At 41.6% G+C, this 12,115-nt stretch overlaps 1 protein-coding gene across 1 annotated transcript in view; it reads right to left on the bottom strand.

The window, feature by feature from the left end:
* trabd2b (TraB domain containing 2B) overlaps nucleotides 1-12,115 on the bottom strand; it is a 67,581-nt gene that overhangs the window by 6,484 nt on the left and 48,982 nt on the right. The gene's annotated exons all lie outside the window — the stretch shown is intronic.

Here is a 12,115-nt window from a genome sequence, read left to right as displayed (position 1 = left end):
CTGCTGAGTATTCATTTCAGCCTAAACTCCACTTGTTGTTTGCAGGATGCCGTAAACATGCACCCACTCTGTAAACAACCTACTGTGCTTTTAGTCTGTAATGCAAGGCCAAAAAAGCCATGAATATCCTCCAGACAGACCTACACTCTTCGCACACGTGCATCCAGGCACACATAAACATGCTGTCTTTCACACAGGGGGAAAACCAGCCATTCTCAAATTTTGGTAACTTTTCTGTTTGAACCTAAATTGCGGGATTGCGTGGTTCTCCATGACTTGGCCCAATTTGTCAAACAAACAAAGATGTTTTTCTGACTTCTCCAAATCTGGTATTTTGGAAAAAAGTTTAATCACTAGCTTTTCATCTGACAACGGTGGCGTGTGTATTGTTTAGTTCTGTGTATTTTTGTGGTTCATCCTTGAGTGGGTGAATGACCGAGTACAGACATGGCTCTTTCCATACAGATGTGTGTGTGTGTGTGTGTATTTGTGTGTGTGTGGCTAGACTAGTGTATTTGTTTGTGGAGTATCCAGACAGTAAACAGTGTGGTGCTTCTGAAGCAGAGAGCAGGCCCAACAAACAGCTCCATTAGCCAAGATGTAATGAGAGGTCAGCTGACTCCTAAACGCTCCCCTGCTGCATGTAGTGCACGTAGGCTGGCTGCACCGGTAGCACACTGTAAAACATGCTGCTGTTCTGTGTTAAACTCTTGTTTATAGTTAATTACAGAAGCAGAAGACCTTTTTTTTTGGCACAAATACACATTTCTTGAAAGCTTTCTTATTCTTGCATATATGTATCAGTGTTTCCTGAACAAAATATTCTCATACACATGAAGTGATGAGGACTTTAATTGGAGGTTCATCTAAAAAGAGTGGCGTGTGTTCACAAACAAAGAAAAATATAACGTATAGAAACATATACCAATATGCCATACTACATAACAATATACAGAATCTGCCATATTCTGCTTTTCTCTTTTCCTACTAACAGACCGCAATAGTAAATGGACACCATGACTTTGGAATGCCACTGCCAATTAGGCTTAATATAGAGAAAGCAAAGTGTTATTGCAAAGATTTAATACTTATTGTTTCTTTTCCAAAATCCTCTTAGAGCTATATCACCACCATCTGCAAATTGTTTTGATGTTTTGCAGCTGTGAGCAGCTCCTCTTTTTTCCACCATTAAGGCTTTTATGGTTATGCTGAGGCCCTCAGAGCCTTTGGTTAAGGGTTAGGGAAAGATCATGGTCTTGGTTAAGTACAGAAATAAATGAAATACTGTTTACTTACTTATTAACATTTATTTAAGAGAGTGTGTTGCCTAAACCTAACCACACGCTGGACTCAGGATGTTAACTCCCTCCAGTTTTAAAGCCATGCATGCTATGCATACCCGTCACCCCCAACCTCAACACCCTCCTCACATCTTCATCATCTTCATCTCTTGCCACTTCTTACTGAATAATCCAGGCAGCCATTACATTTACGCTACTATTATGTATTATGTCATGTTATTTGGCTAATGTGTTTCATTTCCAGTATTGGACAGTGCTTCATCCGTTACCTCAAAATTCAAGCATTTTTGAAAATGCATTTTGACTTTTCTAACATTAGTAATTATATTCAAGTGTGAACTACATACTCATAACCAGCTTGTGGTTATTTCTTTTAATAACTGAACTGAGCACAGCTTGTTTATCGTCTTTTATCTACCAACTGATGTGTGCATGCAGACTACAACAGAAGCAACCTTACTCATATCTTGTGGCCTTAAACCACATACCATCACGGAACAGTCAGTTTTTTTCGTGCCAGTCTGCTCTAATGAAGCTAATAAGCCTAGAAAATAAAATAAGTGAAATAATTGTGGTATAGCAGCAATCACTTTTTGCAGTGTGCACACTACCTTACAGGGTGTTTCCCATTTCTTCTTCCCCCGGCTCTCGAGAGCAGAGTTAATGACCCAGTTACTCCTGTTTAATAACCTTTCCATCCCTGATTCCCACTTACAGTAGCTACTTAATGTACTTCACTTCTTCCTCTGTCTGTCGTTGTTTACTTTTGCCACCTCATGTCTCCAGGCTGCCTCTTATCTCTTCCAGACAGACCAGTCATGGCCTCTTGTACCATCACTGGCTGTCTGGCTCTCACTGTGTTTCTGTCTATCCTCTCTTTGTTTGTCCCCAGTCTGTCAATTTTTCCTCTCTTCTCTCTCTGCAAAAGGTTGTTCACAAATGCATTAGTGTGTGTTGCAAAAATAAGTGTTGCATGTCTCTCTGGTTGCCACCCACGCTTGACTTGGGCCATGTCAGCACCTCTTTTTTCACACTGAGCCTTGGCTCCTTCCCCTCCTTCTATCTCTCTAGCCCCCTTTTCCATCTCTCCATCACTGGCTCAGTCTCCTCACCACTCCCTTTCTGTCTCTGTGCTCTATACATCCATCTCTCCTTCCTTTCCATTCTACATCCCCGTGGACAACATTCAAAATGAAGGGAGAAGTTTGGAGGAGCAGGAAGAGAGAGGAAAATGGAAACAGCTCGGGAGATTTATCCAAAATGAAAAAGTTATGTTATTTTTCAGTTTTTGTACAAACAAATGTGTTTGCAATTACGTTGTGTAAACAATGGATCAACTGATATGCACTAGTGGTTTAGAAAAAAATCCCACATGGCTTGCAAGCAGACCACCTCTTATGAAAATTGCACAAACACTAAAAAAGGATGAGCGAATGTAAAAAGGAGGAGAGGATGAAAAGACAATTTAATGGTGGTGAGTACAAAGTGGGAGGGAGACAAAAGGGATAGACGGACATTGAGCGTGCATTGAGGGAGCGACTAGAGATGGAGAGAGAGAGAGTGAGGGAGGATAGAGGGAGGATAGAAGGCGAGCGTGACCGGAGGGCGAGGAGGATTGCATTGACGTATACCCTCCACCCAGCCGGAATGCGTGCTGGGCACTGTTGCTACATCATGGTGCAAACAAACACAAGCTGTTGCCTCCGAGCCGTTCGAGCAACAGATGAAAGTGCGATGCAAATATGAGGTTAAACAGAGAGAGAAAGAGAGAGGACGCAGTGATGAGAGAGGAAAAATAAAAATCTAACCCACTATTTTATAGTTGACAAGGGCGTGTTCCTCCTTCAGATTTGTTTTGAAACGTGTTCCAGTCCAGAGTGTGTACGCATGCAGGCTGAGGTGATGGGGGGAAAATTTCTCTCATCACCATGTGTTTGTGAATGTGTGTGACTAAGCCCGTAGGTGTCAAATGGGTGACAAATTAAAGGAAAACCCAACATGTAGGTGTTGGACCACCAGGAGTCGTTAGTACTGCTGGTTTTCATCGATTCATAGAGTCTCTGAACTCAACTCAGTGATGAATATATTTCTGCCAAAAGATATTCCCTCGTGTGATGTTTTGATGATGTCGGTGGAGAAGGCTGATTCACATGTTGATCCAAAATCTCCCTCAGTTGGACAATTTACCATAGTTGTTTTTAGTTTGAATTAACAAGGACAAAAGTGTAAAGTATGGATTAAGCTATGTGTGTGTATGCTTTAAGTGTGAGCTGCAACAATAAGTATGCAAAGCTTACCATCGTAACACACACAGGGCAAAGAGCATATTTTTAGTTAACCACATTGTTCTATTCAGGACTGAAATATTCAACCTATGGGATACGACCAGGGCCATTGCTAGGAATTCTAGGCCCCCTGAAAGAATACTAAATTGGGCCCCTTCATGTACCCTAACTTTTCTACTTTTTTTCTTAGACTACGTATGTATTATCATTTTTATTTACTTTGTTTTGATGCTAATGCAGCATTACTATGAGTATTAGTCAGGGTCTTATGCAGACTAATTCAGTCATAAAAAGATTAGACTACTGGGGTTTTGTGGGCCCTACTATGCGCTGGGCCCCTAGAATTATCATCACCTTTCTCCCATAAACATCGGTCCTGGATACGACTATATCAGAGAATAAAGTAATGATACTGTAAAAGCTCTGTCCTTCACTTTACATTTTTCCCTTTTTCTGATGGAAGATGCTAACTCTTCCAGCTACACGCAGCTTCAGCCTAAGACCTTTATGATACTAGGCCTATGTAGCAAAATATTTAAATGTATAAAAACCTGTACTAGCATGAGCATCAGCTTTAGCTACATGCTGAGCAATTAAAATTTGCCTTCATGCAGTTTTTTTGGACACCAGGATCCACAGTTGTTGACAGGAAATAAGAAATTTCCTGTGTGTATTTTTTAAATTTTTTTTATCTTTGTCTACAGTAAACATTATACAGATACAGTTTGTGGCATGTAACAACGGAAATCCGAAGGGTGAGATAGCACAATGTAGAGTGATTTGGGTTGAGATCTGGTGATGGCAAATGTCACATATTTTTCATGCTCATCAGCCCAATAAGTGACTCATTTGGTACAATTTTATTCACTTATCAGGTTTTTCTATGAGCTTACCATCTGTTTATGTGTCGGCCAGTGTGCGTTGTCTTCCATTTTGTGTCTTTATAGCTTGTATGTTTGTTTACAGCATGTAGGGGAAAGTGTTTCTCCGACTTGACCTGTAAAGCACTACGGCTCTTTCCTTGAACAACACATGAGTAATACAGCAAAGATTTTAATAAGCCCAGCATCCCCGCGCCTTGCTGTGCATTTCCATTTACAGTTTTACAGTACCAGGATCCCTCTATAAATCACACAGCAGCCTTTGGATTAACAGAGCGAAGCCGGTGAAACAACTACCCACGGCGGTTCAGAAATAGTTGAACCACTGCCTTGAAAACAGAGCAACACTTTCACTTGATGTGTAAATCTAAAAAAGCGCAATTGTAAATTCCTCCTCTCAGCCCAGCTCTGGGTTTGTAGAAAGGGAATAATGGCAATCTGGCATCTTTCCCCCCTCACCCTCCCACATCTCTCAGTCACTCCTCATCTCTATAATGACCTCACTTCCTATGCATGCGTTACGACGTCTGTCTGTCTCCGTGCACCACACTGAGGTGTTATGAGTGACAGCTGTTGACGGGGCTGTTCGCGTCCAGGTTCTGGTTGACTTTTTGGTCAAATACAGAGATTAAGAGAGTTGGGGGGGGGGATCACATCCAGAGGCCGCCTGCTGCATGTGGTGGGCCTGACACCGGTCCATGTCAGAAAGGCTGGAGGGAGGGCTCAGTGGTTTTAGCGTTAGAAGCTTTAAAGTGATTCCCCACGTTTAAATATTTAGACTGTGTTGAGCTTGCTGCTGCAGCCTGTAAAACTCTCCTGGTGGGCAGAGAGAAAGTGAAGAAAGTGGGTGAGGTGAGGGGAAAAACACAGAGGCACTGAGAGGGAAAGAGAAAGTGGTGGTGGTGAAGGAGGAGGAGGAATTCAAAGGCACAAAGAAATAAAGACAGAGAAGGAGGTGAGCTACAGTGAGGCTAACAACATTTAGTGAAAATTGCCCCCATGTTTGTATTCCTGTCAGCTGTATGGTCTGTCCTTGCTGGGGACAAGCAGCTGGTCAGCCAGTGGAGAAAGACACACGACACATGATGGAAGAAGCCATGATATCCTCACTGAGCTCTGTCTCGTGGGGGTCTTTATCTTTCTCATCTCATCTTTGTATCCTCCGTTCATTTCCTCTCCTCCACCCTTCAGTCAAAACTGCAGTTCAGAAGAGGGCACATTGAGATTTCCATGCTCACGTGCATGTCAGCTTTGTGCTTTTTTTTGTGTGTGCCCACGCATTTTTGTGCACATGTGACACAAACATACTGTATACTGCCCAGCAGACATGAGCTCAGGTACACCATGTGACTGCATGTAGCCTGCAGTATGCACGTGCTTGCTTGCGTGCGTGCGTGTGTGTTTGAAAGCAGGCGTTTCTCAGGACCCTGAGGCCAGCTGGTTTTCATTCCTGCCATTTAATCAGGACATGATTTACACCTGGGACAACAGGTGAATGCAATTAACCACTTATTAGGAAACCCAGCTTTGACTATTGGCTCCCAAGAAAGTGAACCTTTGTATTCTTTGCTCTACATACTTTCTGCTGGGTGCAAGTCTGCCAATTTTAAAGCTCAAAAGATCAAAGCGAGCAAAGACTGAAGCATCCATGTGTTTATGAAATGTAGCATTAAGCTTATTGGCTCTAAATAAGCTATGAGATGTTCTTTCACTTGCTAATGAAGTGTGTAATCTTTGAACAAGCTAATGAGCTGCACTGATTTAATTAGAGCAGAGAAGCAAACCAGTAAAGCTAAGAGTTACCATAAGACGGTTTCCACGCAATCTTACAAAGTTACATTCCTGAACATTTACAGGACGACATAACCTTACATGGGTATCACATTAGTGGTGCTAATTCTGTTGCTAGTGTGTAGTTGAAAGGTACGTGTAGAAATGTCTCAAGCCAGCTTTACTCATATGATGCAGACAAACTCAACATATTTTTTAACAATAGTTTCACAAATAGTGAGTATAGAACCATCAAACAGATCATAAGAGTCAAAAAAATCTTTAAAAAAACAAACATTTTAGACTTTTTAGGTGATTATTTTTGCAAAACTAAATGTTTCCTTGTCTCATATTTAATAAAACCCTTATGTTAGTTATTGTTAACACAATGAAACAGTTTTGTTGGTATGATATCACAACCTGTTTAAGATTACTTTTCAAAAAGTAAACAACAAATTGTCCAGAAAATAGTTCCATACAGTACAAGCAGATAAAAAAGTGGCAAGAACTTTCGAAATCCTTTTTTTTCTGTTACTTTGATGAAACTTTAACTACACAGTTTCTAAGGCAAGTATGTGTGTGAGTGAGACATTTTCACCTTAATGCATCGCTCCTTCATGTGTCTTCTCCGCTGAGCAGAGGACGACACATGGTGCACATACATGGGATCTCCATGGTTTCATAAAACGCAGGCCTATCTGCTCTGTGTGTGTGAAAAGCAAGACAGCATGAAGCAGAAGAGACACAGCTAGACAGCAGCAAAGGATGGCGTCAGCTTAATAAAGGCGAGACAGCACCAGATGGAAAGGACAGATAGAGCATAGAAGTTTACTGGCGAGTGAGACAGAGAGACAGGTACTGTAGAAAGAGTGAGAGTAGAGCTAAAGACGGACTGGACTGCAGGCAGACAGGGACCGGCAGAGAGACAGGCAGACAAGGAAAAGGGCTGAGAAAAGCAGATATGCACCAAGAGAGGACGAGCCACAAAGACAAAGTGACATGCATGCCAGGCAGGCTCTCTCAGTCATCACTTCAACACCACAACACCACAAACGACTGCAAAACACATGGTCCCGCTCTGCCTGCACAATGGGCCATTATCGGGCCTGTGCAGCAGTACATACAGTACGCACAAAAATCAGCTTTCAGCAAAGGGATCCGAAGTGGCTCAGACTTCAAAACAAACAATAGTACATGTGTATTTTTAACAGTAACTGCTCTTTTTGGCGATAAATATCTCTACGGATCATATGACTTTGTGTCGCAAACATACACAAACACACGTGTGAGTGTGTCTGTGTGCGAAGTGGTGTCTAGGCCGTGGCAGCGTCAGGAAATTCCATGGGATGTTTTCAATAAGAGCAGGCAGCGGCTGCCAGAAACTGGCAAATGAAAACCTGCTGAAGCACACCACAGAGCTGCAACAACATACTGCCTACCCTCGCAGCACTGCCCCACTCCTCCACACCAATGATAACCCTGCGTGTAAAAATGGCTGTGTTTTAATTCATCTGTGTGCAATTGTGGAGAGAGGTCGACGGAGAATCCATAGTTTGGTGAGTGAGTGATGGAAAAAAACGTATTGAAGATTGCATCTGTTTACAATAGCAACAGAACAAGTGTCCAATGTGTGTACGGAGTGGCTGCCAGCATGTTTTTCCTTTTACTGCTATCATCTGGTGTTGCTGTGTCATTCTGTCCAAGGGGAAATTGTGATGCATTCACTTGGCCTCGTGAGGAACGCTACGTCATGCTACAGTGGGTGTCTCTGATTGGTCTCCATTACATAATACTTAGTAGTAATAGTGAACAGCAGTTACCACAGTGGCATTCAGGAAGGGGATGAGAGACTGTGAGGAGACAGTGGGGAAAGAGGAGGGGAAAAGCTGAATAGAAATGTTTTTATATTCACTTAGTGACACAGTTACTGACTTCAAAAAGAAACAGTTTGACATTTTCCCCTTGTTTCCAGTCTTTATAGCTTATTGGCTGAGACTTTATATTTAGCAGACAGACCTGAATGCTGTCAATCTTCCCTTAGCAAAAAAACTAATGAGCTTAGGTCAGACTGTTAATTTAAAGCTGTCTCACTCTCAACTTTCTCTTTGTCCCTTTTTTCCTTTCTTTCCTTTTTTGGGACAGAAATACGTATTTTATTTCATATTTCCGGTAAGCTAAAAAATTCAGTAATATTTAATAGTCAGTCTCCAGCTGGTTTTAGCTACTAACTTTCTTCACAAGCTAATAGCTAAGTCTATCTTTTATTTGTTGCTATGCTGCCAGCATTCACAGCGACTTTCAAGAGCAGTGAGACTGAAACTAAATTTCTGGACCTAAAAGTATGAAGTGAAAATATGGAGCTACTACTGAATCGTAAACTTGCAGTAATACAAGCTCAGTGCATATGAATTCAGCCATTCAAAATACATTTTGAATTACTGAGTGAAATATGACTGTTGACTGAGCTGCTGCTGTAGACCATCGATATCATAAAATCTTGGCCCAACAGCAGGTTCCAGTGAGAGGGTAATACTGCTCAGTCAGTCCGTGTGTGTGTGTGTGTGTGTGGTGTGTGTGTGTGTGTGTGTGTGTGTGTGTGTGTGTGTGTGTGTGTGTGTGTGTGTGTGTGTGTGTGTGTGTGTGTGTGTGTGTGTGTGTGTGTGTGTGTGTGTGTGTGTGTGTGTGTGTGTGTGTGTGTGTGTGTGTGTGTGTGTGTGTGTGCAGATGTGCACAGGATGGAGGGAAAGAGGGTAGAGAAAAAGACTTAGCAAGGACAAAAGCATACATTTTGCACATAAAAGCACTTATGCTACAGGAAGGTGTAGGTGTACATTGAGAGGAAAGGGGGAGGCTGGGAAGTAAGGTGCTGAGCTGAGCTGCGATGGATTTCCTGCCTGAACCACTTTATACACACGTCGTATAGTTTAATTACCCCGTGAAAAAAACTCCCTGGATCAGACTACGACATCGGTAACTCTAGAGGGCCTTGACCCGAGAGCTGCCCCGGCTCTCTCCCCTGACAGTCCTGTTTTCCTTCGGCGCTCTGGACAAGGTTCAGACTGGAAGTGAGTGGTCCAAGGCGAAGGCAGCTAGAGGGGCCATTAATATTTATCTGTTGCATGGAAGAAATGCAACCTGATAAACACAAAAACACTTGACACAGACATAAAGAGACATGCAAAGTGAACGGTTGTAGTAACGGAGTTCATGAGACATACAGTAGAGCCAGAGTCCAAAAACCTCTCCAGTCCAATGTTATGATTATTCCATTTTACAATTCACAAGAATAAGCCATATACCATGAGCCCTGTGCCTGCAGTTACACACGTCATGTTAATGTGATTTTGTGATCTGACCATAAAGATTGGATTTTATGTGATCACATTATTAAACGCCCACATTTGGTCTGAAAATGGCTGTAATACATCTCCCCAGGTTGCATTTATGTCTGGATAATCTTAACCCTCACACCTCCAGTCCTTTTTTTATTTCTCTTCATTACTCAAACTATGCATTGTGGTCAGATTGCAATCACACTATGAGCAGAACTTGTTCAGCTATAGCTCAATTCCAGAGCTAAACCCCCAAAAAAACTTCAAGAGCCATGCAAGCACAGTCAGATTTCTGGGAGTCCTATAGCCTTCACTTAATACATCCTGGCATCACTGGATGATAAAATTTCATGGCTGGTTATGGCCAGAGGGAAACTGGGACCAGCAGGGACAGTTACAGGACCGTAAAGACATGAGTCAGCATTCTAAAGACAGAAGTACGAGAGGGGAGAAAGGACGCTTTGTGATTGCAACATGGGAGAGACTTTATTAAAGCCAGTTTATTAAGCCTTTTGCGTCTTACTTTTGGTAAATTCGGATTAAGAGACTTGCATGGCATTTATCAAACAGACACAACAGCCTGGAGTTCGTCATCTGTGACACAACTCCAGTGAAACCAGTGAAGTGCATTTCCTCCCTTAATGTGTCTGACTTTACAACCGTATAGAAACTAATGGGAGGGGACATGACAAGTGTGGTACACAGATGTGAAGTAGGCTTTACTATTACTATAAAAGTACAGTAGGCATACATGCTAAGGAACAGTGAAGGTGAAAAGGATTTAATTCATAAACCATATGATATAGATCTGCAATTATTAAGTTGTAACTGTGTGGCCGTTAAATTTAAACTTTGAATTTATTATGTGCATGTACCAGAATTACAATAGCTTCAGTGACTTTCTCTTTTACTTAGAAGTGTGTTTAATGACTTCCACTGCACTACTTTTACAAAGCTCTAAAAATTATCATTAATGGATCAGTGACATTCTATAATAGTTAAATGCAGGTTTAATAATTAAAAAAAGAAAGAAAAAAAAGAGTATTTCTATTATAAGGTGACTAGATTTTGATTTTTTCCCCCTTGAGCTTCTTGAAGTTCTCCTTATATGAACTTAGAAGGCAGCCGCAATAACTAGGTGTATAATTAGCTGTAGTAAATCAGAGACTAATTACATGCAGATTGTGAGTGTAAAGTCGGATGAAGGTACAGAACAAATTTCCTTGCTCTTTCAAGTGAATGAATGCGGACCTCATCGACTGCTATCTGCTTCTTTTCTTTCCCAAGGCCTTTGCTGTGATTTCTATGTTTACTATGTATGTGTGTGTGTGTATGTGTGTGTGTGTGTGTGTGTGTGTGTGTATACACGTAGCAGGCTATAACTGTAATGGTTCTTATCACTTCACACCAGCTGACAGTTCTCTCTCACACAACGCTGTAGCCTGTAGGTGACCCGACACACGTGTTCACCTCCCGTCTATCCAGGCCAGGTTGGACACACGGGGAAGGGGAAGCTAACACACAGCTGCTTTACTGAAGGGCAAACGTTTTAAAGGAGGCCAGCCTGGAAAACATGAGGCTACACGAGAGCAGATTTTAATGGTAAAATGTGTCTTTCTTATTAGGCTAAACAAATCCCTGCTGGTTCACCTCAGTTTCCTAAACGACACAAGATAGTGTTATTAGCAGTGAAGGAGGACAAATGTCAGCTTTATGTGGATGGGGTTTTTGAACACTTTAGCATCCCATCATATCTATGTACTCCAGTAAAAAAAAATCCTGTTAGGAACTGTTGGTACTGTAGCCTGCATAGCTGGCATAGTCAGAGGCACAGCCATACACAGCCACTTGTTTATCCTCTCAGGGTTTCTTGGCTGAGTACCATCCTTTTTCTCAACACTGCCATTCCACGCATTCAAACAGTCGCTGTATACATATTCACGTCCAGCATCTGCCCATTAAAACTACCTCTCTTTGCAAGGGAATTTAGACATACGGATTTTAGTAGTATACGAGAAATGTTTTCCCCCTGTTTCACTGTCTTCGTCCAACAGCATCTAGTCAATCAACCCGGCAACTCGATACGTATATATAAGCTGGCTGCATACAATCAAATATAACACAATACAGTTATGATTTTAACACCTATTATATATGTATATTTTTGATTTTATGTACGTTTTTGACATAAACAGTCTTTTTTGATAATGTTATTGTTTTGTTTTTTTAATATAACATCCCTTCTTCAGCTTTTAATAGCAAACATAGTTTTTTTCACCTCCTTCTCTCCAACTGAATAATGCCTTTTTTAGCTTGAAATAGTTGGACTTGGTTCTTTGGCTTTCCGAGCATCGCATTATTTCATTGTTTCAACACAGTGTGTAACAGGAGAAGGACTTATCAACAGCACTTCTTTCTTCATCTTTCTGTGTTTTTTCTTGCTGTATTGCTGCATGAATCCATACCTCCACACTAGTCATAGTATATACTGTATGTAAACTTCAAATGTTCTGACACACACATGGAAGCTGTATGGTGCAACAGTG

This window comes from Trachurus japonicus, chromosome 4 (assembly GCF_045865225.1).
Source record: "Trachurus japonicus isolate A0001 chromosome 4, Traja_1.0".
Classification (NCBI taxonomy): Eukaryota; Metazoa; Chordata; class Actinopteri; order Carangiformes; family Carangidae; genus Trachurus; species Trachurus japonicus.
This window is presented reverse-complemented; position numbering and strand designations above follow the sequence as displayed.